General features: G+C 40.4%; 1 protein-coding gene across 2 annotated transcripts in view; it reads left to right on the top strand.

Annotated features, from left to right (window-relative positions):
* The first annotated feature begins 1,397 nt into the window (after nt 1-1,397).
* The window catches only part of EIF4G3 (eukaryotic translation initiation factor 4 gamma 3), a 381,417-nt gene continuing 358,091 nt past the window's right edge, over nt 1,398-24,723 (top strand). For both annotated transcript variants that reach the window (XM_049878174.1, XM_049878170.1), the window contains exon 1: nt 1,398-1,481. The gene's annotated coding sequence lies outside the window, so the exon portion shown is untranslated. The remainder of the gene's footprint in view (nt 1,482-24,723) is intronic.

The raw sequence follows: 24,723 nt of genomic DNA, 5'->3' as shown, positions 1-24,723 counted from the left end.
GCTGACCACTGGCTGCCTGCCAAAGGACGCTCCAGTCCTGGGGCAGGCCTTGGGAAGAATACATCTTCAGAACCCTGTCAAGGCTGCCGATTAGATAAGGTGGGTCAAATCAGGCCCCCAGCCAACATGGGAAGTGGCATAGTTCATTCAGAAGAAGGTGGAATTCAGATCCAGGCCGGGCTCTGTCCTCCGCCGGTTGGGCCATCTTGGCCCAGGCACTTTTCCTGTCTGATCCTCAGTGTTCTCTGGAAATGGGGCTCCTCATTCCACTTCCCTCTCAAAGTGCGTGAGGATGAAATGTCGAGATAATGGATGTGAAACGCGTCGTTAAGGGCTGGCGAGTGGTATCTGTCATGCTAAGAACTCCGCACGCCGCCGGGTTCCTATCTACCGGGTTTCACTCTGGTTAAGCGGTTCCTTGCACAGTAACCGAGGTTTCTCGCCTCACTGCATCTGCGGGCAAGGCTCGCGGACCGCAGGCTCCAGGGCCGTTACCATTGTTCCTCGAGGCTAGGGCGCAGGGGAGGGCTCTCGAAGACCAGCCCTCGCCTTTGGTCTCCTCCTCCGCCCCGCACCCTCGCCGCCTCGAGCCCGAGAAGCCACCTTTGCCGATTTTTCGCCAAGGAAGCGAGTCAGTTCCAGAGAGCTCCCGAAGGGCGGCCGAAGACGCCTCCGAGTATTTCCGAGGTATCCCGATCGCCCGCAGTCTCCGGAAAGAGCCGAAGAGCCTTCCCACCCTCGGCCTCCCGAGCCGCTCCGAAAAGGCCCGAAGTTTTCCGATCGGCCGTCCTGCCGGACTGCTGGAGGCGGCCGCAGCGCCATGTTGGATGCTCTGCTCGTTGAGTGAAGAAAATCCGCCGGCATCGCCTGAGCCCCGCTACCGAGAAGGGCGCCGCTTCCCCCGGGGAGGGGGATAAAGATCCCCCGCCGCCGGCCCATGAGGATATTGCCGTGAAAGGTCCGGTCTCTCCGCCTCCTGCCCCCGCCGGGTCCGGCCCCCCCCCTGGGGTCGCGTTGTCACGGAGACCGGCAGCCGGTGGTGCTGGCCCGCGGGGCGGCTGCTGCTGCCGGCGGCGGCGGCGGCGGCAGCGGCGGCGGCGGCGGCGGGCGTGTGTGACCGGCCCCGGCCCCCTCCTCCTCCTCCTCCTCCCAGGCTTCCCCCGACCCCCCGCTCCCGCCGCCTCCCCGGGTCTGCCCCCATCCCGCCCCCCCGCTACCCCTGGCCCCTGCACCCCGGCGCGCCCGGTCCCGCTCTGGGGGGGTTGGTGGCTTCGCTTTGCCATGAGTTTACCGCAGAAACCGGCTCTGAAATCAGGCTCAGCGGCTGCAGCAGGAACCGGACCCGGCACCGGAGCGGCGGCGGCGGCGGCAGCAGCGGTACCGCCTTCTCACCCGGCGGCAGCGGTAGCAGCAGCGGCGGCAGCAGCAGCGGCCCCTCCTCACCCGAACATCAGGGCCCTCCAGACCCAGGCGCCCCAACAGTATCCTTTTCACCTTCCTACCAGCCCTTCGGGTCTCTTCGCCGCAGACCAGGGGGGCTGTGGCCCTCGGGGTACCCTCCTGCCCGCCGCCACAACACAGCCGGAAAGGGGCTGCCCCTCAAGCCCCTCTGGGCTGGGCCGGAGCTTTTGGGGTGCCCCGACAGCTGCACTGCAGGGGACCCCGGGACCCTCTGCAATACTGTGAAAACTAGCCACACTCGGCCGTGCTTTGGCAGCCCTTCCTTTTGAGAGCGGGGGGCCCCTTCCCCCTGCTCGCTGCTTCCTCCTCTAGACCCCCCTTTCTACCCCCCCCCCCGCCCTTTTATTAGGCAGAATTTGCTGGTGCCAGGGACCAACCCTGCAGGGAAGGCTTTTCTCTGATTGTTGTGAGGACTACACCCTCCTCCTCCTCATCTCCCTTCCGCTCTCCCTGCATCGGGGCCTGAGGGGCTTCCCTGGTCTAATACGTAATAAACTTTATTGGTAAATTTCTTGTTTGAAACGAATCAGCTCGTTTCGGAGGTAAGTTGGGTTTGAAGTCTACAGTGCACGTTTACAGCAAGCACTCCCTGTGGCTAAGGTTTCTGAAGCGACTGGGGGGAGTTGTGATGTGGTTTGTGGTGGAACGCGATCCGAGGAGGAAATGTTACACCGGACGCTTCCCTGTCTTTGACCTTTTGAAAGGAAGAGGAAGTGACCTGACATTACCCACCACCCCCAGACTCACTTCTGGAAGGCTGGTGTTATGCGGAACGTTTTTAAAGGGCTTTAATTTACTCTTCATAGGCCTGATGTCTAGAGGGTTCCTGAACTCCTGGAGGAAAGTCTAGTACTGACTGTGTCTAATTTCTTGTGATTTGCTCGACTGTAGGATTTTTGGACAGCTTTGATTAAAAAGATGTGGTAAAAGGTGTTTTAGTCCAGAACTAGCCGGTTGAGTTCATGAAGTCCACGGAGATTTAGAAAGGTGTTGCCTACCTGACAGCATTTCATCATACAGCCCGCAAATCCCTTGTATTTGTGTCCATCAATAAATAATCATTGGATGTTAGATGTGTTGTGTTTTTGTATTTGTGTCACCGTGTGTTTGACTTTTAGAGGGAGTAGGGTGTTTGAGCAAATAAGCTAAGTGCTGTGAGGTTCACAGATTATTTCACAGTCTGTAGTTTGATTCTTGTCAGTATCGATTACAAGGAAAAGGGAAGGGCATCTCCACTCTTGAGTCATTTCAGGTCACTGTTTTGGTTTCTGTTAAGTGTCATTTTCTCTGTTCTTTAAATATTGTTAGTCCACATTTTTCAATCCAGGCAGTGTGGTGCAGAGTAAAGATGAATTCCATTCCAGTGTGATGTGTGTACTGATTTCATAATGTTTCTCTCCTGCATGATTCTGTTCAATTAAGAAGTATTCACTGATGAGAATGAATTTCCCCCAAGACAGTGATGTTTTTGTGTTGCTTATGAAAAACCTGGTTATAATTTTGATCAGAGTCCCTAGTTGCTTTACTGTGGGGGAAAAAGGTTGGCTGGTTTGCCTACTTCAAAGGGGAGAGTTCATCGCCCTTCATTCAGTACTTGGTGAGTTTAAATTCCTTTCTCATTTGAGTTTTCTTTTTTTTTTGGATTGCCCGTACTTGGTTAGGGCTGTAAGTTTCTGTAGTGTGCCACCAAGTAAATTATTCATTACCTGCATCTTTGACCTATTTAGGCAATTAAACAGAAATGAAAGGAAGCCCATGGCATGGGTTCTTGATGTACAAAGCAGTGAGAGCGCAGTGCTAAATATGACAGTGCTAGGTGGGTTTGGTGGTGGTTTTTTGACTGGACACAAAACTGACTAAAGTGTTTCAAACGTGCTTTTTCTCAATGCATTTCACAAAGGCAGGACTTAGAAAAGCTGAGTTGGTTGTAACATAAAAGTAGTTACTAATGCTACAATTTAATTTTCTTTTGAATAAAAGAAGTAGTTGTTAAAGGGGATAAATTTAAGATGTCTTTTCCAATGGAGATAGTTTTTTAAACTTATTTGTGGTAATATAGGATACCTAGTTTTATGTGGCTTTAAGTTTTCACTTTGCCTCTAAATTTAGTTTTTAAAGCTAAAATTAATTTTTCTCTTAATGTATATCTTTTGCTTTGTGTACTGAAAGGTTACAATTTCTAAAATCTAAAAGATTATATAAATAGTAAATGAAGTATTTCAGATTTCATTAGAATATATCAGTGATGAAATATCTACTGGTAATGGGGGATTGGTTAAAAATTTTATTGAAATAGAGCAGTTCTGTGGAGCAATCAAGTTCAGTTTACATTTTAGGCACCAATACTTTGTATTTTTTTCAAGCAGGTAAATAGGATGAAGGAATCCCTTAACAATTGCCAGTACTCACTATATTTATGCAAGGTTTCTGCTTTTCCATCCTGTGCGAGTGTGGGAATTTTTATTTGTTTGACCAAGTAGTCAGCAAGTGGTCATTGTGGGATAGACTGATAACGTTGAGCGTCCAGGCTGGAGTGCACATCTGAAGTTGTTCTTTCCCTGGGTTGACTGCTAGATCTTCAGTTCCTCAGATTACAGGTACAGTTGTGTTTGAATTGGATTAATAAGTTCAGACAGCATTTTAAGTTTGTAAAAATACTATGAGCCTTGCATGACAATGTGTCCTTCATTTGTACTTACAGCACTGAAGTGACAAATCAGAAATGAAGGGAAATGTTAGCCAGAATGGATGTGAATCTAAACTGGAACCTGCTAAGTTGGCATCAGTATTACATGGCAGAGCCCATAAGTAGACACCTTTGATTGTAAGGAGGCAAGGGATGGGGGGAGGACGGAGGCTGGGAGAAGATAAATCCTGATATGAAAATTTCTAAACAGCAAGAGAGAAATTTTGCATAGAGTTTTCATAATATAACATGAAGCTTATAGTTTATAAAACTGGCACTTCAAGATCCTTGCCTTGAGATATGCTTACCCCAGCATCTGGGTTTGAGGTTCCAGGAAGCTCTACTGAGAATCTTAACAGTGTTCCTTAACCTTTTCCGCATAGCAAACAACTTTGACATTTTGATGGGAGCTGTCTAGGTTCTCCCCACAGAAAACAACCCATACACAGAAAATCTTGTTTACATTTTCAGGGGGTTCTTGGACTTCCATTAAAAATCCTAGCCCTTCAGGTAGAAAATGCTTATCCTTCAGATCATTCAAGAGAAGTAAGTGATTTTGAATTCAGGTGCCCAAAAAGTTCTGACACAAACAACAGTTTTGCAGTCTGTTATGAATACACCGTGTTCTCACTGTTTATATGGAAAGACTTCAGGGTGTAATATCTCTCAGGGCTGCTGACACTTCTGGGGAATCTAGTTACTGTTTTGGGGCAACCAGTTTGGTAGAGGAAGTCAGGGCAGTGGATTCTTTGCAGGAACTAAATTTGGTAAAGGCCTGTGGCAACCAGGAACTGACTTGTGTTCCCAGCTATTTTGTGATAGATATATGACAAATATATACTAAAAAACAATATTCCTTTGCGTTTTATTGTATTGTAATTTTCTTTCATTTTTGTTTTCTACATCGATTTTCAGTTTTACCTTAGTAGGCTAAAGCTGAGCATGTCTCACTTTTTCCCTTGTTACCAAAGCTAAATCTGAAGAATATGAACGATAGTCTCCCTGTACTGAGTGCTTACTGTTCTTTAATTCTCATGAAGAACCCCAGTGAAGTAGGTATTGTCCCTATTTTACAGATGAGGAAACTAAAGTGCAGAGAAGTAGTGTTTCGAAAATTATCTACCTAGCAAGTGGTGAACCTGTGATTCATACTGTGGTGGTGACTGATTCCAAAGCCCGTGAATGTCATTTCTACTATGCCAAGCTACCTCTCACCAGATCTGCATATTGAATCTTGTGGAAGTGAAGGGGAAGAGTACACCCCCATATGTGGTAGCCAGGGGAACGTCTGTATACAGTAAAGAAACTCTGTGGAGTAATCTGGAATATAGCCACTCTGTACCGTGTTTTAATTAGTTCATAGCCACATACTGCTGTACAAGTAGGTTACCTTTACCTCACTGAGCCTTAAAAGCATAGAAATAGACCTGCCAGCTGACTAGAAGAGATCTATATTTGTGTGCATTCCAAAGAAAGGTGATCCAACAGAATGTGGAAATTACTGAACAATATCATTAATATCAGACGCAAGTAAAGTTTTGCTGAAGATAATTCCAAAATGGTTGCAAAGAGTACATTGACAGGGAACTGCCAGAAATTCAAGCCGGATTCAGAAGAGGTTATGGAACAAGGGATGTGATTGCTGATGTCGGGTGGATCTTGGCTGAAAGCAGAGAATACCAGAAAGATGTTTACCTGTGTCTTATTTACTATGCCAAAGCATTTGTGTGGATCGTAACAAATTATGGATAACATTGCAAAGAATAGGAATTCCAGAACACTTAATTGTGCTCATGTGGAAGCTGTATGTAGACCAAGAGGCAGTCTTTTGAACAGAATGAGGGGATACTGCATGGTTTAAAGTCAGGAAAGGTGTTCGTCAGGATTGCATCCTTTTACCATGCTTATTCAATCTGTATGCTGAGCAGATAATGTGAGAAGAAGAATGTGGCTCAGGATTGGTGGAAGACTCATTAACAACCTGCAATATGCAGATGACACAACCTTGTTTGCTGAAAGTGAAAACTTGGAGCACTTACTGATGAAGATCAAAGCCTACAGCTTTAAGTATGGATTACACCTCAACATAAAGCAGAAATCCTTGCAACTGGATCAGTAAGCGACATCGTGATAAATGGAGAAAAGATTGATGTCAAGAATTTCATTTTTACTTGAATCTACAATTAACGCCCATGGAACCAGCAGTCAGGAAATCAAACAACCTCTTTGAAGTGTTAAAAAGCAAAGATATCACTTTGAGGACTAAGGTGCGCCTGACCCAAGCCATGGTATTTTCAGTTACCTCATAAGCATGTGAAAGCTGGACAGTGAATAAGGAAGATGGAAGAAGAATTGATGCCTTTGAATTAGGATGTTGGTAAAGAATATTGAATATACCATGGACTGCCAGAAGAACAAACAAATCTGTCTTGGAAGAAGTACAGCCAGAATGTTCCTTAGGAGGATTATGAGACTTTGTTTTACGTATTGTGGACACGTTATCAGGAGGGACCAGTCCCTGGAGAAGGACATCATGCTTGGTAAAGTAGAGGGTCAGTGAAAAAGAGGAAGACTCTCAACGAGATGTATTGAGAGTGGCTGCAACAATGGCCTCAAACATAGCAACAATTGTGATGATTCACAAGACCAGGCAGTGTTTCAGTCTGTTGTATGTAGGGTTGCTATGAGTTGGAACTGACTCGATAGCACCTAACAACAGCAACATCTGATTCAGAGCATGATTCTGCTTGTTCAGAGGTTAGAAAGACCTCTAGCAAAATACCATTATAACTAGCAACCAGAACTCCACAGATCATGTAGTGGCCAGCAGTCGCTCTACTTTTAAGATCTCACCATCAATAAAGTCTGAAATACTGAGGGCAGATCCTTATAGGAAGGAGAAGGGAGATAGATGCAAGACAGACATAAAAAAGTAAATAAAGTTACTCAGATGCCTAAGTTATACTGGCTGTTGCCTCGGCTGCCACCACTGCCTGTTTTAGGTCTACTGGTTTCAAAGCGAGATCTTTTCCGTCAAAACATGAGTATTTAAACCATCTTAGGACTGAAGTGTAACTTTCCCATGTTGAGGTTTCTGATAAGACTTCAAAAAAATGGGTACTGCTAAAACATGTTTGAAAATCACTGTTTAAATTATAATGGAGTGGAGCACCACATTTTAGCCATTCCTTGGGGCTTCAGTGTAAGTGGCAAGATTATTAATTCATTTATTCAGCACTTCCTGTGTGCCAGACCCTGTGCTAGTCTGGAATTGAAAAGCTAAGATATAAGCTTTGTCCTCAAAGAACTAGGTCCAGGCAGGTAAACAATACAATGAAAGAAGTACAGTGATAGCTCTGCTGTAAGAGCCCTGCCTGGGGAAAGGAGGAATTAGGGCTTCCTAAAATTGACATCTGAGCTAAATTAAAAGGATGAGTAAGAATTAATCCAGGTTTACATAGCTTTCTCATTCTTCCAGCCAACTTTTCACAATTTCATTTCTGTTGCAACTGCATAGAGCTTTAATAACTAGTTTTCAGTCACATTTCAGGTTTTTAGCAGAAGGTGAGGAGCTAGAGGAGGTACCCAAGAAAATGACTATTAAAACATAGTTGCTACAGATTTGATGTGCCTTCTGCATCATAATCTGAAGAATTAGTGTATGATTGAAATATGTGTCTGATCTCTATAGTTGCTACTTTCCAGGTCCCTTTTCCACTTATTCTCATAATACTCCTGTACTTTTTTTCTCTGTTTTTTTTTTTAGTTGTGAAAACGTACACCAAAACGAGAACATCCACATTTTCTACCTGACGTTGATTACATTTTTCATGTTGTGTCACCATTGTTGCTATTCTCATCCAAAACATTCCACCACCGTTAACATAAGCTCAATGCCCCCAAACAGAAACTCGCCTTTCCTACCCCCTTCCCAACCCTGCTAACCATTAATAATCTTTGGTTTCCGTATTTGCTTATTTCATATATGTGAGCTCAGAGTATTTTGTCCTTTTGTGAATGACTTATTTTGCTTAGCATAATATTTCCAAGGTTTATCCATGTTGTGGAATGCATCAGGACTTCACTTCAATTAAGGCTCCGTAGTGTTCCATTATATGTCTATATCACATTTTGTTTGTCCATTCATATGCTGGTAGACATTTTGTTTGTTTCCACCTTTTGGCCATTGTGAAAAGTGCTGCAGTGAACATTGGTGTACAGGTTTGTTTGCATTCCTGCTTTACTTCTGGGTATATACCTAGGATTGGGATTGCTGGGTCATATGGTAGTTCTGTGTTCACCTTTTTGAGGAACTGCCAAACTGTTTTCCACAGTGACAGTACCATCTTATATTCCCCCCAACAATAGAGAAGGGTTCCAGTTTCTCCACAACCTTGTGAACACTTGTTTTCTTTCTTTTTTTTTTTTTTTTTAATTAGTGCCGTTCTGATGAGGGTGAGGGAACATCTCATCATTTTGATTTGATTTGATTTGCATCTTCATAATGGCTAATAATGGTGAGCATCTTTTCATGTACTTGTTGGCCATTTGAATATACTCTTTGGTGAATTATCTCTTAAGTCCTTTGTCCATTTTTTGATTGGGTTGTCTTTGTGTGTTTAAGTTGTAGAAGTTTTGTATGTATTTTGGATATTAGACTCTTCTTTATGGTTTCCTAAAATTTTCTCCCAATCTGTAGGTTGTCTTTTCACTTTGGTAATAAAGCCCTTTGATGTGCATACCTATGCTTTTTGTATTAAATTTTGAATTGGAAGCAGTGTCTGCTAGCCTTTATCACTGTTCTTAAGATATAAGTGGATTTAGCTTGATGTATTGAGAAGTGCACATCAGGAAATCAGGATTTGAGTTTGGGTCTTCTAGCCACATAACTAGTCATATAACTGCACTGGACGTTTTACAATAAAGGGGTTGGAGTCCTTTATTCTGTGAGAGTCTCTTGGATTATAATGGTTTAAGATTCCAAAGGTTATGCTGATCACCTGTGCTTTGTGGTTTGTGTTCTTGCCAGTAGTGGGGAAGGATTTACAGAGGCCTATCAATGGCTTCTTAGTTTGTTTAATGGTCACTGATACATTTCTCTGTGGGCTCATTGATACTAGGAACATGCTAACATGAACAGAGGAAAGACAACTTGCTCATGTAATAAATAAACCTCTGGTTTTTGGCTGATAAGTGTTAGGTTTAGACACAGACTGAAATGCCTCCATGACTTTAGCAGTGAAGACTGTATAGCCAGTGGTGGGTGGTTTGAGACCATAAAAAAAGGTTGCTGCAGTCACATGCTGGCTTGTTCAGGGTGATGATACAGTTAGTTCATTCAGAGGTATGAAAAAAGTAAGTTCTGTAATAAACTCGTGTGATGAGACATGGTCTATTTTTGCTTAATGAGTAATACTTTGAGCTAATATAATAGAAAACTGTTTTCTGATCATTAGCTAGACAGATGACTTCAAGTAATGTATAAACTGCAGCAGAGATTGCTGTCGATGAGATATTGCAGGATCCCAAGCTGCTTCTGTATTTTCAAATGGTTTCTCATTTTTGGCTTGCTGCCAACTAGAAGTTTTTCACTCGTAGCCTCAGCTGAAATTTGAAATAGTTTAAACTGTTTCAAGTGTATTTGAAATTTGTCAGTTTTTATGACCTTTATTAACTAGTATTTATTTTGTACTTTTTTTGAGCCCAGTGTGTGCTGCCTGACTCTTACGAGACATTAAGTTTTATCAATAAAATGTAAGCTCCATGAAGGCAGAGATTTTTGTCTGTTGCATATTGTATTGCCAGCATCTAGAACAGTGCTTGGCAGATAATCTGTACATACTTGTTGGATGAATTGTTGATTAAGTAAGTTGGAGACTGGAAATTAGTTTTAAGATCAGTTTTAGGGCTAATATAGATGGCATCATAACTTGCTTTAAACCTACATGGCTGCCCTAAAATGGTTTTGCACTGAGGTGTATCTGAATTGAAATTAGTTCTTTAATTTCCTTTCAGATATAATATTAATGACAGAGTTTACAGAATCATCTAAAGTGGCTTAGTTGCTTTTGAAGTATAGGTACTGAGGATTAGGGTTAACATAAAGGCGAAAGAGGAAAAACATCTAAACCGGTAGCCCCGAGGTGCGACAGGGTTCTGTCGTAACTTGGTTCTGACATAAGTCAAATACTGCTTTTTTTTTTCCCATCATTATTGCCTTTATAAATCCAATCTTTGAACTTCTGCAAATGAACATCTGAGAATGAAAACATCAGCAAATTACGTGCTTAAACGTTGTGTGTAATACATATTACTAATGATAAGATGAAAAAAAAAAAGCCAAAAGTATGGTTTGTCATAACTCAAATATGTCATAAGTCGGAGACTACCTGTAGTCAAATGTTAGTATTAAAAAGTTTGTTTTTTGATTATAAGAGTTAACATGTTATCAAATCAGGAAATGAAAAAAATAAATGAAGTAAAAAAGTCACCCATTTTACCACATAGAGATAACCATTGTTAACATTTTGGCATATTTCTTTCTTGTCCTTTTCTCTGTGGATTTTAATTTTAATGGACTTAAATTCTGTTCTTTTTTGTAACAAAATAACTAAGGTCAAATTACATATATACTTTTGTATCTTGCGTATTTTGTTATTAACTATCTGCCATCGTTTAAACTCACTTTTGGAATAGTTTTACATTAATTTGGAATGTAAATGAACTTTTTTGTTTCTTTGGAAAGGTTCTTTTGGGATATTATTTCACCTTCAGTTTATAGCTCAGAAGTTAGGACTGCACATTAGAAAGAGAAGAGTGCAAACCGTTATCAATAAGTGAAAGTTTTTTGAGTTGTTGTGCCAGGAATGAATTATTTACAACATTAAAACTCAATGTAATGTCACCAGTTTTTTTTTTCCTGTAGTTATTTACATTTCTTTATTATCCCTTGAACCCATCCTCATCCACATGTTCAAGTATAGTAAATTGGAAAAAAAGAGTCTAGTGGCCAGGGTGGCATTTGTTATATCTCTTTGATTTTCTTAATTGGTTTTCAGAAACTGTCAGTATGTATTATAAGGTGTGATTGAAGGAAGGAGGAAAAGGCCATGAGGGATGTATGTGAGTTTAAAGCAGTAAGATTGAAATGTGGGAATATTAAGTGTCACCAGACTACTGATTTGTTTCAGCTCCCCTCTCTCCTTTGATGTACATGTATCAAGTAAAAATATGTAGACAGGTAGTTGAACAGAAGGGTTATATTTTTAAAACAAAATTTTAGCATGACAAGGGGGAAAAATCTAAGTGGAAATACAGAAAGCCAGAATATGATAAGCTGACATTGAGAATGGAAAAGGACAAACCTTGAAGATAGAATGGAGAAATGTAAGAAAGAGTGAGTGAGATGACTACTGATCCTTTTTCCAGGCCCTAGAGAATAAAGTAGGATGCAGAATTTGAACTCTGAAAGATGAGTTACAGGAAGTTAAAAGTATACTCAGGAATGGAATGGTCAGAGGGCAGTAGGTTGTGGTGAGTGACCAGCATAAATAAAGTTTCAGGCTTGAAAATAAGCATGACATTTGCTGGCTTGTAAGGATCCTAATCTGTGTGTTTGGAGTGGAGGATTTTTGTGGTACTCAAGGTAATAGGTCCAGATTCTAGGGGACTTTGTATAAATATAAGATTAGGAGGTTAGAGCTCTCCTGTATGAAGCCATTCCCTTTTATTTTAAAAAATAGGTTTATTAAGATATAATTCATATACCAGACAACTTGCCTATTTAGAGTATACAATTCACTGGTCTTGAACGTATTCACAGAATTGTGTAGTCATCACCGTAATCAATTTTGGAACGTTTTCATCAACCCCAAAAGAAACCGGTTGTTTTTAGGTGACCTCGGGTCGATTTTGTCTCATAGCAACACTGTGTGCAACAGAACGAAGCACTGCCCGGTTCTGTGCCATCCTCACAGTCATTGCTATGTTTGAGCCCATTGTTGTAGCCACTGTGTCACTCCATGTCTTTGAGGATCTATCTCTTTTTTGCTGACCCTCTGTTTTACCAAGCATGGTGTCCTGGACCTGTCTCATAACATATCCAGAGTATGTGAGATGAAATTTTGCTATGAGTCGGAATTGACTTGACGGCAGTGGGTTGCTTCAGATGAGCATTCTGGCTATAGTTTTTCCAGGACGGATTTGTTCATTCTGGCAGTCTGCAGTATCTTCAATATTCTTTGCTAACACCGTAATTCAGTATCATGGCTTGGGTCAGGTGCACCTTAGCCCTTAAAGTGACCTCTTTGCTTTTTGACACATTAAAGAGATCTCTTGCAGCAGATTTGCCTTCCCAATGAGATGTGTCGTCTAATTTCTTGAGTGCTTGTTCCCTGGGCGATTTGGATCCAAGCAAAATGAAATCCATGACAACTTCAATCTTTTCTCCACTTAACATGTTGCTTTTTGGTCCAGTTGTGAGGATTTTTGTTTTCTTTATGTTGAGGTGTAATCCATGTTGAAGGCTATGGTCTTTGATCTTCATCAGTAAGTGCTTCAAGTCCTCTTCATTTTCAGCAAGCAAGGTTGTGTTGTCTGCATATTACAGGGTGTTAATGAGTCTTCCTCCAATCCTGATGCACCATTTTTTTTCATATAGCACAGGTTCTTGTGTTACTTGCTTAGCATACAGATTGAATGAGTATGGTGAGAGGATACAACCCCGATGTACACCTTTCCTGACTTTAAACGAGGTGGTATCCCCTTGTTCTGTTTGAACAACTGCCTCTTAGTCTAAGTACAGATACCTCATGAGCACAATTAAGGGTTCTGGAATTCCCATTCTTTGCAGTGTTATCCATAATTTGTTATGATTCACAGAGTTGAATGCCTTTGCATAGTCAGTAAAACACAGGTAAACATCTTTCTGATGTTCTCTACTTTCAGCCAAGACCCATCTGACATCAGCAGTCATATCCCTTGTTCCACATCCTCTTCTGAATCCAGCTTGAATTTCTGGCAGCTCCCTGTCGATGTACTGTTGTGGCAGCTTTTGATTGATCTTCAGCAAAACTTTATTGCGTGTGATATTAATGATACTGTTTGATAATTTCCACATTCTGTTGGATCTCCTTTCTTTGGAATGGGTACAAATATGGATCTCTTCTAGTCAGTGGGCCAGGTAGCTGTCTTCCAAATTTCTTGGCATAGATGACTGAGTGTTTCCAGCGTTGCATCTCTTTTTTGAAACATCTCAACTGGTAGTCTGTCCTTTTCTGGAGTCTTGTTTTTCTCCAGTGCCTTCAGTGCACCTTGGACCTCTTTTTTCAGTACCATTGGTTCTTGATCATACACTATCTTCTGAAATAGTTGAACATCAACCAGTTCTTTTTGGTACAGTGACTGTGTATTGCTTACATCTTCTTTTGATTCTTCCACATCATTTAATATTTTCCCCGAAGAATCCTTCAATATTGCAACTCGAGGCTTAAATTTTTTCCTCAGTTCTTTCAACTTGAGAAATGCCGAGCATGTTTTTCTCTTTTGGTTTTCTATCTCCAGGTCTTTGCATATGTTATTATAATACTTTGACTTCTTGGGTTGCCCTTTGAATTCTTCTGTTCAACTCTTTTACTTCATAATTTTTTCCTTTCGTGTTAGCTACTCAACATTCGAGAGCCACTTTCAGAGTCTATTCTGACGTCTGTTTTGGTCTTTTCTTTCTTGTCTTTTTAATGACGTCTTGCTTTCTTCATGTATGATGTTCTTGATTTCATTCCACAGCTCATCTGATCTTCGGTCATTAGTGTTAAATGCATCAAATCTATTCTTGAGATGGTCTCTAAATTCAGGTGGGACACACTCAAGGTTGTACTTTGACTCTCGCGGACTTGTTCTAATTTTCTTCAGCTTCAACTTGCGTATGAATAATTGGTGGTTTCTTCTACAGTCAGCCTCTGGCCTTGTTCTGACTGACCATATTGAGCTTTTCTGTCGTCTGTTTCCACGGACATAGTCGATTTGATTCCTGTGTATTCCATCTGGCGAGGTCCACATGTATAGTCACTGGTTATGTTGTTGAAGAAAGGTATTTGCAGTGAAGAAGTCATTGGTCTTGCAAAATTCTGTCATGCGATCTCCAACATTGTTTCTGTCACCAAGGCCATATTTTCCAACTACCAATCCGTTTTCCTTGTTTTCAGCTTTTGCATTCCAATCACCAGTAATTATCAATGCATCTTGATTGCTTATTTGGTCAATTTCACACTGCAGAAGTTAGTAAAGATCTTCAGTTTCTTCACCTGTCAGCACTCTCCATTTCCCGCAGTTCTCCCTGGCCTACACAATCACCAATCTATTCTGCCTCTATTGTTGTTAGGTGCTCTGAGTTGGCTCCGACTCATAGCGACCTTATGGATAACAGAACAAAAATGTTGCCTAGTCCTGTGCCAATCAATGAACTCAAATACAGTCATTACTGTGTCAATCCATCTCATTGTTTTCGCTGACGCACTCTATACCGACCATGATACTTGATTTGCCTATTCTGAACATTTCTTTTGAATGGAACAGTGCAGTATGTGTTCATTTTTAACTGGCTTCTCTTACTTGGCAGAATGCTTTCACGGTTCATCCTTGTTGTAGCATGTATCAGTACTTCATTTATTTTTATTGCAGAATAATATTCCATGTACCATATTTTATTTATCTGTTCATCAGCTGGTGGTTATTTGGATTGTTTCAGCTTTTTGGGTATTATGAATAACGTTGCTGTGAAGATCTGTGAATGTTCTTTGTGGATGTATGTTTTCATTTCTCATGGGTTTATGAGTGGAATTGCTGAATGATATCATAAGTCCATGTTTAACATTTGGAGGAATCGCCAAACTGTTTTCCAAAGCAGCTACACCATCGTATGTTTTTTTGCCAGCATTGTATGAGGGTCCCACCTTTCTCTACATCTTTACCAGCTCTTGGTGTTACCTGCCCTTTTGATCATAAGCCCTCCTACTGGATGCTAGGTGATAACGCATTATGGTCATTTGAAGGTAAAGTATGGGCATTTGATTATTTTGCTGTCATGTGAAGATGACTCATTGCGGGTTTTGGTTTGCATCTGCCTGAAAGCTGATGTCGTTGAGCATCTTTTTATGTGCTCACTGGCAGTTCGTTGTTCTTGGAGAAGTGTCTGTTCATATCCTTTGCCCAGTTTTTAATTGGGCTATTTGTCTTTATATTATTGAGTTGTAAGATTTCTTTATACATTCTGGTTCCATATTAAAGATAACGATTTGCAAATACTTTTTCTTATTCTGTGGGCTGTTTTTTCACTTTCTAGTTTTTAATTTTGATGAAGTCCAGTTTATTTAATTTTTTAAATAATATTGTATTTTAGTTGAAAGTTTACACAGCAAGTTAGTTTGCCTTTAACAATTTTTTAAATCATTTTTATTGTGCTTTACATGAAAGTTTACAAATCAAGTCAGTCTCTCACACGAAAACCCATATACATCTTGCTACACACTCCCAATTACTCTCCCCCTAATGGGACAGCCCGCTCTCTCCCTCCACTCTCTCTTTTCGTGTCCTTTTCGCCAGCTTCTAACCCCCTCCACCCTTTCATCTCCCCTCCAGGCAGGAGATGCCAGCATAGTCTCAAGTGTCCACCTGGTCCAAGAAGTTCACTCGTCACCAACATTCCTCTCCAACCCACTGTCCAGTCCAATCCATGTCTGAAGAGTTGGCTTCAGGAATGGTTCCTGTCCTGGGCCAAGAGAAGGTGTGGGGGCCGTGACCACCGGGGTCCTTCTAGTCTCAGGCAGACCATTAGGTCTGGTCTTTTTATGAGAATTTGGGGTCTGCATCCCACTGCTCTCCTGCTCCCTCAGGGATTCTCTGTTGTGTTCACTGTCAGGGCAGTCATGGGTTGTAGCCGGGCACCATCTAGTTCTTCTGGTCTCAGGATGATGTAGTTGCTGGTTCATGTGGCCCTTTCTGTCTCTTGGGCTTGTAATTGCCTTGTGTCCTTGGTGTTCTTCATTCTCCTTTGATCCAGGTGGGATGAGACAAATTGATGCATCTTAGATGGCTGCTTGCTAATGTTTAAGACCCCAGACATCACTCTTCAAAGTGGGATGCAGAATGTTTTCTTAATAGATTTTATTATGCCAATTGACTTAGATGTCTCCTGAAACCACGGTCCCCAGATCCCTGCCCCTGCTACGTTGGCCTTCGAAGCATTCAGTATATTCAGGAAACTTCTTGCTTTTGGTTTAGTCCAATTGTGCTGACCTCCCCTGTACTGTGTGCTGTCTTTCCCTTCACCTAAAGTAGTTCTTATCTACTAATTAGTGAATGCCCCTCTTCCACCCTCCCCCCCCACTCTCGTAACCACAAAAGAATGTTGCCTTTAACAGTGTTTATACAGATTGTTCCCTGCCATTGGTTACAATTTGTACAATGTGTCAGCGTTCTCATTATTTCTGTTCTGTTTCCTTTGATCTAGCATCACTTCTCCTTGCCTTCTCATCTTTGCCTTTGCGTAAATGTGGCTGTTCGATCTCATGTCATTAGTTACACACGGGTGATACTGTTTATTTTTTAAGCCAGCCTGTTACTTGGCTGAAAGATGATCTACAGAAATAGCTTCTGATCCAAGTTCAAAGGGTATCTTAGGGTGATAGTCTCGGGACTCCTCTAGTCTCTGTTGGTCCAGTAGGTCTGGCCCTTTTCAGGAATCTGAGTTTTGTTCTACATTTTCTGCCATTCTGTCCAGGACCTTCTACTGTGTCCCTGGTCAGAATAGTCGGCCAATTTATTCTTTTGTCACTTATGCTTTTGTTGTGTCTGAGAAGGCTTGCCTAACCCCCTGTCATGAAGATTAACTCCTATATTCTAAGAGGTTTATAGTTTTAGCTCTTAGATTCAGGTCTTTGATCTGGTTTGAGTTAATTTTTATATGCAGCTGTTTTGAGTTAATTTTTGTGTATGATGTGAGGTAGGGGTCCAGCTTCATTCATTTTAATGTGGATATCTAATTGTCTCAGAAGCATTTGTTGAAAATACTGTTCTTTCTCCATTGAGTTGTCTTGGCACCCTTGTTGGAAATAATTTGCATTTCTTTTGTTTCTTTAATTTATTGGGAAACTAACATGATGAAAACAATTTTCGAAGATTTACTTTGTTGAGGTGTGGGAGTTGAAACGAGCAGGCAAGATTAGGAGAGTAGGAATGACATCATAGGACTATATGTAAAGTTTTATAGTCCATTAAGCACTTGAGATTTAGTCAGGTATGCTATTTATAAAATGTATCCTGGTGAATAAACAAACTGTGACCATTTCCACTTTGGTATAATGCCCAGAAAACAGGAGAACTACTCAAAAGAGATTTTGCCTGCTTCTATTAAAAAAAGGTAAATTTTCTATTAGGCAGTGATAGCATCTATAAAAGATAAAGTATGGACGTTTGACTATCTTGCTGTCTGTCATGTGAAGAATTGAAATTGTAAGTAGAGATAAGTTATAAGTTCTTGCGTTATTATATTTCACATAGAATATTTGTTCTGTCCTGAAAGCACATACATAATTTTCAAGTTAAATTTGATTTCTGATATATTAGGTTATACTCTCAGGCAACTCGAATGTATATGTTATCATAAAAAAGCAACACTGGAAATAGTGCTGATTTCTTTCTAATAGGATTTCTTTTTTTGCTATTCAGGATAAGACCACATTAATAAAGAGGCATTTTATAATGGTTCAAGTCTAATAAAAACACTGCTTACTTATTTTGGGTGGCAGTTTTCCACACACAGAAAAAGAAATCCCTTCCATGGCTTCAGATTGAAATATTACAGAATGGGAATGGGGTTGCTGATTTTAAAAACACTTATATCTACTTTTTAAGTTTTATAAATTATTATGCATGTTTCTAGCTTAGCTCTTACTGAATATGCAAAGGAAGTGGGCCTTAATGAAGCTATATAGTAATTTCAGTAACACTAAGTACCTGATTAATGTTGTTGATTCTTCGAGGCTAATATATCATAGTCAGCTGATATCCTCAATACTATATTGTTGATCTTTTTCAGAAATAGTAGAATTTGGAACAAGTCCAACTTCCTGAGGTAACTGGTGTTTTAAAAGCAGACAATAGAATACTTGACCTTAGCTTATTTTATGTTGTGGTAACTGGTTGGGTGTATTTGAATGTGGTACATTTCAGGTAAGGCATTGAAAGCTGAGTGCTGCTTTGGAAAGTAAATGATTTCATTCTTAATACTTTTTTGAAAAATCATAATTAAAGGATCCAAGCATACTAGTATATATTAACTTAGTTTCTCTTTACACACAGTAGACACATAGTAAATGGAAAAATAATCGTTTGAAGAAGGGTGTTACTAACGATCGTTGATTTTTTTTCATGTTGAGAAGGAATTTGGGGATTTTCTGGTTCAACTCTGCTCCCTCCCTTACAGTTGTTCTGAGGCTTAGGGAAGTAAGGGTGACTTGTTAAAGCAGCAAGCTTATGTCAGCTCAAATTGACTTGAGATCTTTAATAGGCTTGATCACTTTGACCTACTAACAGGGTAACCAAAAGTTCCCTTTCAGTTGGATTGGTCCTGGTTTGGATGGCAAATTATGGTTGCCCTACCTAGTAACCATAATATAGCTTAGAAAATGCTGTTTCTAGTTGTGTTACCAAAATGCTTTGTGAGGCAACAAAACATTTTACATCCTTGGTCCAATAATTCTTATATTCTGTTGTAATTGTTAAGGTCCTTGACACTGGCATATGAACTAAATAGAAGCGAAGTATTGTCAGCCACCCCCTTTTTTAAAAAAAAACTTTTTAATTTGAACTAATTTTAAGTTTGTAGGAAAGGTGGGGCAGTTCTACTCTGTCCTATAGGGTCGCTATGAGTTGGAATTGACTCGACAGCTCTGGGGTTTTGGGTTAGGAAAGGTGCTAAAGTAAAAGTAGCAGGAAGAATTCCCTTATATCCCTTACCTCCTTTCCATAATGTTAGCATTGGGTCCATAACCATTTACAATTGCCAAGAACAGGAAATTAACATTTCCAGAATTTACTAAAATACAGACAGTACTCAGGTTTTGCCAATTTTTACCCTGATGTCTTTTTTTCTGGTCCAGGATCCCATATTACATTTAGTTGTTACAGTTCCTCAGTCTTTCCTTACCTTTCATGACTTTGACACTTTTAAAGTTATAGGATGTTCCCTCAGTTTGGGTTTGTTTGTACTTTCTCATGATTAGAATGAGGGTATGCATGTTTTTTAAAGCAAGAGTACCACAAAAGTACTGTCTTTTTCAGTGCATCATATCAAAGAGGTTCATGATATCCATATGATGAGGCTTACCTTAATCACTAGGTGGCACAGTAGTTAAGCATTCAGCTGGAGAAAGACCTGGCAACCTGCTTCTGCAAAGCTTTCATCCTAGAAAACCTTATGGGCAGTTCTTTTCTTTCACATGGGGTCATTATGAGTTGAAGTCGACAGGGCAGCACCCAACAATGATGATGCTATGATCACTTGGTTAAGTTGGTGTTTGCTGGTTTTTCCACTGTAGAGTTACTATCTTTTCCTTTGTAGTTGATAACTGTCTTGTGGGAGATACTTTCCGACCGTGCAAGTAACATTTCTCCTCAAACTTTGACCCGCTAATTTTAGCAATTAGTGGATCTTGTCTGCAAAATTTTTATTACGGTTGGGGTTGTCTAGTTGTGATTTTCTATTTCTCTCTTCTACATTTATTACACCTACTCGTCACTTACCAACTGTCTCATCTGACATTTCGAATTTACGACAATAGTAAAAAATCTACAATCTGACTGTTTTGCATATTAATGAGATATATCTGGCACTGAGGAATGCCAAAGTGTGAGGCAAGAACAGCAGTGACTGATGGTTAAACTTATGTGTCAGCTTAGCTAGGCAATGGTTTGGCAGTTATGTGATGATGTAATTTGGCCGTTATGTAGTGATGTTATCACCTTCCATTTTGTGATCTGATGTGATCATCCTCTCCATTTTTGCATAACACTGATTTTTGCATAATATCCTGGTCTTTGGCACCTAGCCATGTCTATGAGTGAGGAGTGAGTGTACTTATAATTCTGTTTTGAGGAAGAGCTCATTCTTCTTTATTTGTTTACTAATACCACTCTGTTCTCACGGATATTTATTTTATGGGTTAAAACCCAGCACTACCACTACTTGTTTTGTTGCTCAAATTGTTCCAGCTTTGGCTGTTAGGAGTTCTTTCAGGTTGGCACCTGTATTCTTTCTGGCACCACAAGATCTTCTGTTTTCCCTGCTCCAGTCGTGGAATCAACCACTTCTCCAAGGAGCCTCACTTCTTTTTATTGGAGAATGGTGTTAGAGACCAAGATTTGGGCCCTAGATGTGCTCATTGTTTCTGAAGTGTCGTTGCTTTTAGGCCTGCTCAGCAGAGGAAGGAAATATACCGTACTTTTTTTGTGAATAATGCACCCACGTAAGTAGTGTGCCCGTGCATATAATGCACATAGTGTACCTAGGAAAATAATGCAGGAGGGGATTGCGTGGTTGGCCAGAAACATATGACGCACACGTTATTTGCATAAAAATATGGTATGTATATGTACTAACTCTTGCTTACACACATACCTGTGTTTCTGTATGCAGGCATATGCTACAAACCATTTTTACTGATGGCTCCAATTTCACTGCACATCACCTGGTTCATTTTAGTCTTCCCCTTTTTCTTATTTGTTAACTTCTTTCTCATACGGTTAAGAAACCTGACTCTCATTATCTACAATCTGTTTACTTATTTAATTTTAGTATGCGTATAAAGTAGTTTCAGAATTGCTAATTCCTGTAGTGGTTAAGGAAACCCTGATGGCGTAGTGGTTAAGAGCTGTATGGCTGTTAACCAAAAAGTCAGCAGTTCAAATCTACCAGGCCCTCCTTGGAGACTCTGTGGGGCATTTCTCCTGTGTCCTGTAGGGTAGCTATGAGTCAGAATTGACTTGTTGTCCTTTTTTTTTTTTTTTTTTTTTAATAGTGGTTAAGAGCTTGGCTGCTAACCAGAAGTTTGGCAGTTTGAAACCACTGGCTGCTCCTTGGAAACCCTATGGGGAAATTCTGCTCTGTCCTATAGGGTCACTATGAGTTGGAATTGACTGAATGGCAACAGGTTTTTCAGGGTTATACTTCCCCCGAGGGACCCTGGTGGTGCAGTGGTTAAGTGCTTGCTTGCTAACTAAAACGTTGATGGTTTGAACCCACCAGCTGCTCTGTGGGAGAAAGATGTGGTAGTTTGCTTCTGTAAAGATTACAGCCTTGGAAACTCTATGGAGAGTTCTGCTCTGTCCTATAGGGTCACTATGAGTCAGAATTCAACTCAACAGCAATTTTTTTTTTTCTCTAATATTTTCCCCCACATTTGGTTATAATTGTTTTATGGCTATTTGAACCATTACTATGGTTCTAAATGCCAGAGTTGTTAAAAAAGAAAAAACAAAACAAAACTCAGAGAAGTGTCACCCACCCCTGCTACTTCTTTCCTTATCCCCTTCTTTCCATCAATTTCTCACCTATCCGTGTAGCTAACCAATCTCTTTAATTTCTGACTTATTCTTCCTGTATTTCTTCTGTACAAATGAGCAGATACCTGGACATTTTCTTATACCCCCTTCTTTCTTACCTGAAGGTAGCATACTATAGGTATTTTTTTTGGCTTTGCCTTTTCAATTAAAAGTACATTAAAAAAATCTGTTTCAGTTTATAGAACTCTCCCTCATTCTTTTTTTTATAGCTGCAGAGGATTCCATGTGTGGATTTACTGTAGTTTACTCAACCACTCCTATCTGTATTAGATATTAGGTTGTTTCCAGTATTGTACAGTTACCAAAAATACTGCAGTGAATAACCTTGTGCATATGTATTTTGGTATTATTGGAGATTTATCTTCAGAGTAGAGTTCTAAATATATACATAACTTTTTAACACTTTGGGGTATATTGTATAATATTTTACATATTTAGTAATTAAGTGTCTTGTTTTCACTTAACATTGTTGTCTTAGTCATGTAGTGCTGCCATAACAGAAATACCACAAGTAGATGGCTTTAACAAAGAGAAATTTATTTTCTCACAGTCTGGTAGGTTACAAGTCCAAATTCAGGGTGTCGGCGCCAAGGGAAGGCTTTCTGTCTCTGTCGGCTCTGGAGGAAGGTCCTTGCCCTCAATCTTCCCCTGGTCAAGGAGTTCTCAGGTACAGGGATGCCATGTCCAAAGGATGTGCTCTGCTCCTGGTGCTGCTTTCTTGGTGGTTTGAGGTCCCTAACTCTCTGCTAGCTTCCCTTTGCATTTACCTCTTGAGAGATAAAGGGTGGTGCAGGTCACACCCCAGGGAAACTCTCTTTACCTTGGATCATGGCAGTGACCTGGGTAAGGATGGCGTTACAATCCTAACCTAATCTTTCTAACCACAGGCAAAGATTATGATTTATAACACAGAGGAAAATCACAAAATGGAGAACAACCACACATGGCCTAACCAAGCTGATACATTTTTTGGGGGATATAATTCAATCCATAACGAGTATTTACTAAATATCTTTCCATTAATTTAGTATGTATAATTATCGTAAATGGAATTTTAATGTTTTGTCCTAGCATAACCAACCCAAACCCAGTGCCATTGTGTTGATTCTGACTCATAGTAACCCTGTAAGACAGACAGTAGAACTGCCCCTAGGGTGTCCAAGACTGTAAATCTTTATGAAAGCAAACCGCCGCCTCTTTCCCCCCTGAGGAATGGCTGGTGGGTTTGAACAGCTGATCTTTTTGGTTAGCAGCTGAGTGCTTTAACCACTACACCACCAGGGCTGCTATCACGGCGTAGTTTCCTTAATAATTTCCCATTGGTTGGACACGAATTGTTTGTTGAAAGAAACAGTACGGCATTAGGTGAAAGGTGGACCACAGTGGTTGAAGTCTTCCTGTCCCCAAATCCTGAGTCTGTGAAATAGCTTATTTTGTTCTTTGAGTTCCTTGGACTGCGTTCCCAAAAGTGAATTCAAAAGCATGATATCATTATGGTCCTTATCGTTTCCCAGAAAGATGACACCAATTTATAATGCTACCAACTTGGTAATTACCAGTTTGGGAAAGAATTGTAGTGTGTTTTTAAGTGAGTCAGATTGGTTAGTTTCTTTTCTAGGTGATTTTTAGGTAGAAGAACCTCTGAAGTAGAAAATTGTATTTGGAGGATCAATTAACCTAGTTATGTTTTTTTTTACTCCCCCAATTTAGGAACTTAAAAAATGATATCAAAAAGGTAAAGTGAGCCAAGTGCCCTGAACATCTTAATACGGCTTACCTGCTGCCATCGAGTCGATTCCGACTCATAGCGACCCTATAGGACAGAGTAGAGCTGCCCCATAGAGTTTCCAAGGAGTGCCTGGCGGATTTGAACTGCCAGCCTTTTGGTTAGCAGCCGTAGCACTTAACCACTGCACCACCAGGGTTTCCTAATATGGCTTATAAAGCAATTAAAGATCCACTAAGGAGAAAGGAACAAATCCCTTTAGAACCAAATGATTTAAAAAATATATATACATTTGGGAGATGTAGAATATAAACAATTTTATACTTAAATTTTATACTTTCCACTTAAAGAGATGGAACAGTTCTTTATTTCGTCGTCTCTTCTCAGTTTTTTGTATTTTAAATGTAACAATTTTGATTGTAGTAACATTACCCTGTATTATCAGAAAATTATGCTTTTCCTTTAAAGCTACATTTTAAAAAGGTTCTGTGTTTACTTAGCTGTGATTTTTGTTGCTTATAGGAGCCCTGGTGACGCAGTGGTTTAAAGCACTCAGCTGTTAACTGAAAGGCCGGTGGTTCAAACCCACCAGTTGCTACACAGGAGAAAGGTGTGGCAGTCTGCTTCCATAAAGATTACAGTCTTGGAAACCCTATGTGGCAGTTCTTCTCTGTCCTGTAGGGTTGCTATGAGTTGGAATCGACTTGATGGCAATGGATTTGGGTTTTTATAGGTCCAAATAGTCATTTTCCATAAGAATGAATCTACATTTTTACTGCAGTAGGTACTTGACAAATTTGCTTACAGAAAATTCCTTTCTAGGAATGCATTCATTGTGTAAAGTAAGGTATGCTTACTGCACCTTTACTGGTATTAATTTGAGGAGAGCATAATTGAAGTTCCTGATTTAGCTATAGGAAGTTATAGCCTGAATTGATTTAGCTTTTACATTGAGTTGCCCTTTAGTTATTAGTGTCGTAGAATTTCACAGTTTTGGAGGTAGTTCAGAAATTATCTGGATAATCTTTTATTGAATACAGCTATTGTTTTTATCCCAGTTATTCAAAAATGACTACTTCAGAGGGGGAAGGCTGAAGAGAATGGGAACTGAGCTCTTTTTAAAATAAACGTTGTATACAGGAAGCTTGGAAAAGAAAAAAAAAATCCCAAATTTGTTATTCTAACATAGTGAACTGTTTTTGTACTTACTTCTCCATGCATATGCTACATGTCA

Source organism: Elephas maximus, chromosome 3 (assembly GCF_024166365.1).
Source record: "Elephas maximus indicus isolate mEleMax1 chromosome 3, mEleMax1 primary haplotype, whole genome shotgun sequence".
In the NCBI taxonomy this organism is placed as follows: Eukaryota; Metazoa; Chordata; class Mammalia; order Proboscidea; family Elephantidae; genus Elephas; species Elephas maximus.
The sequence above is the reverse complement of the archived record's forward strand: the minus strand, read 5'-3'. Positions and strand labels throughout refer to the sequence as shown.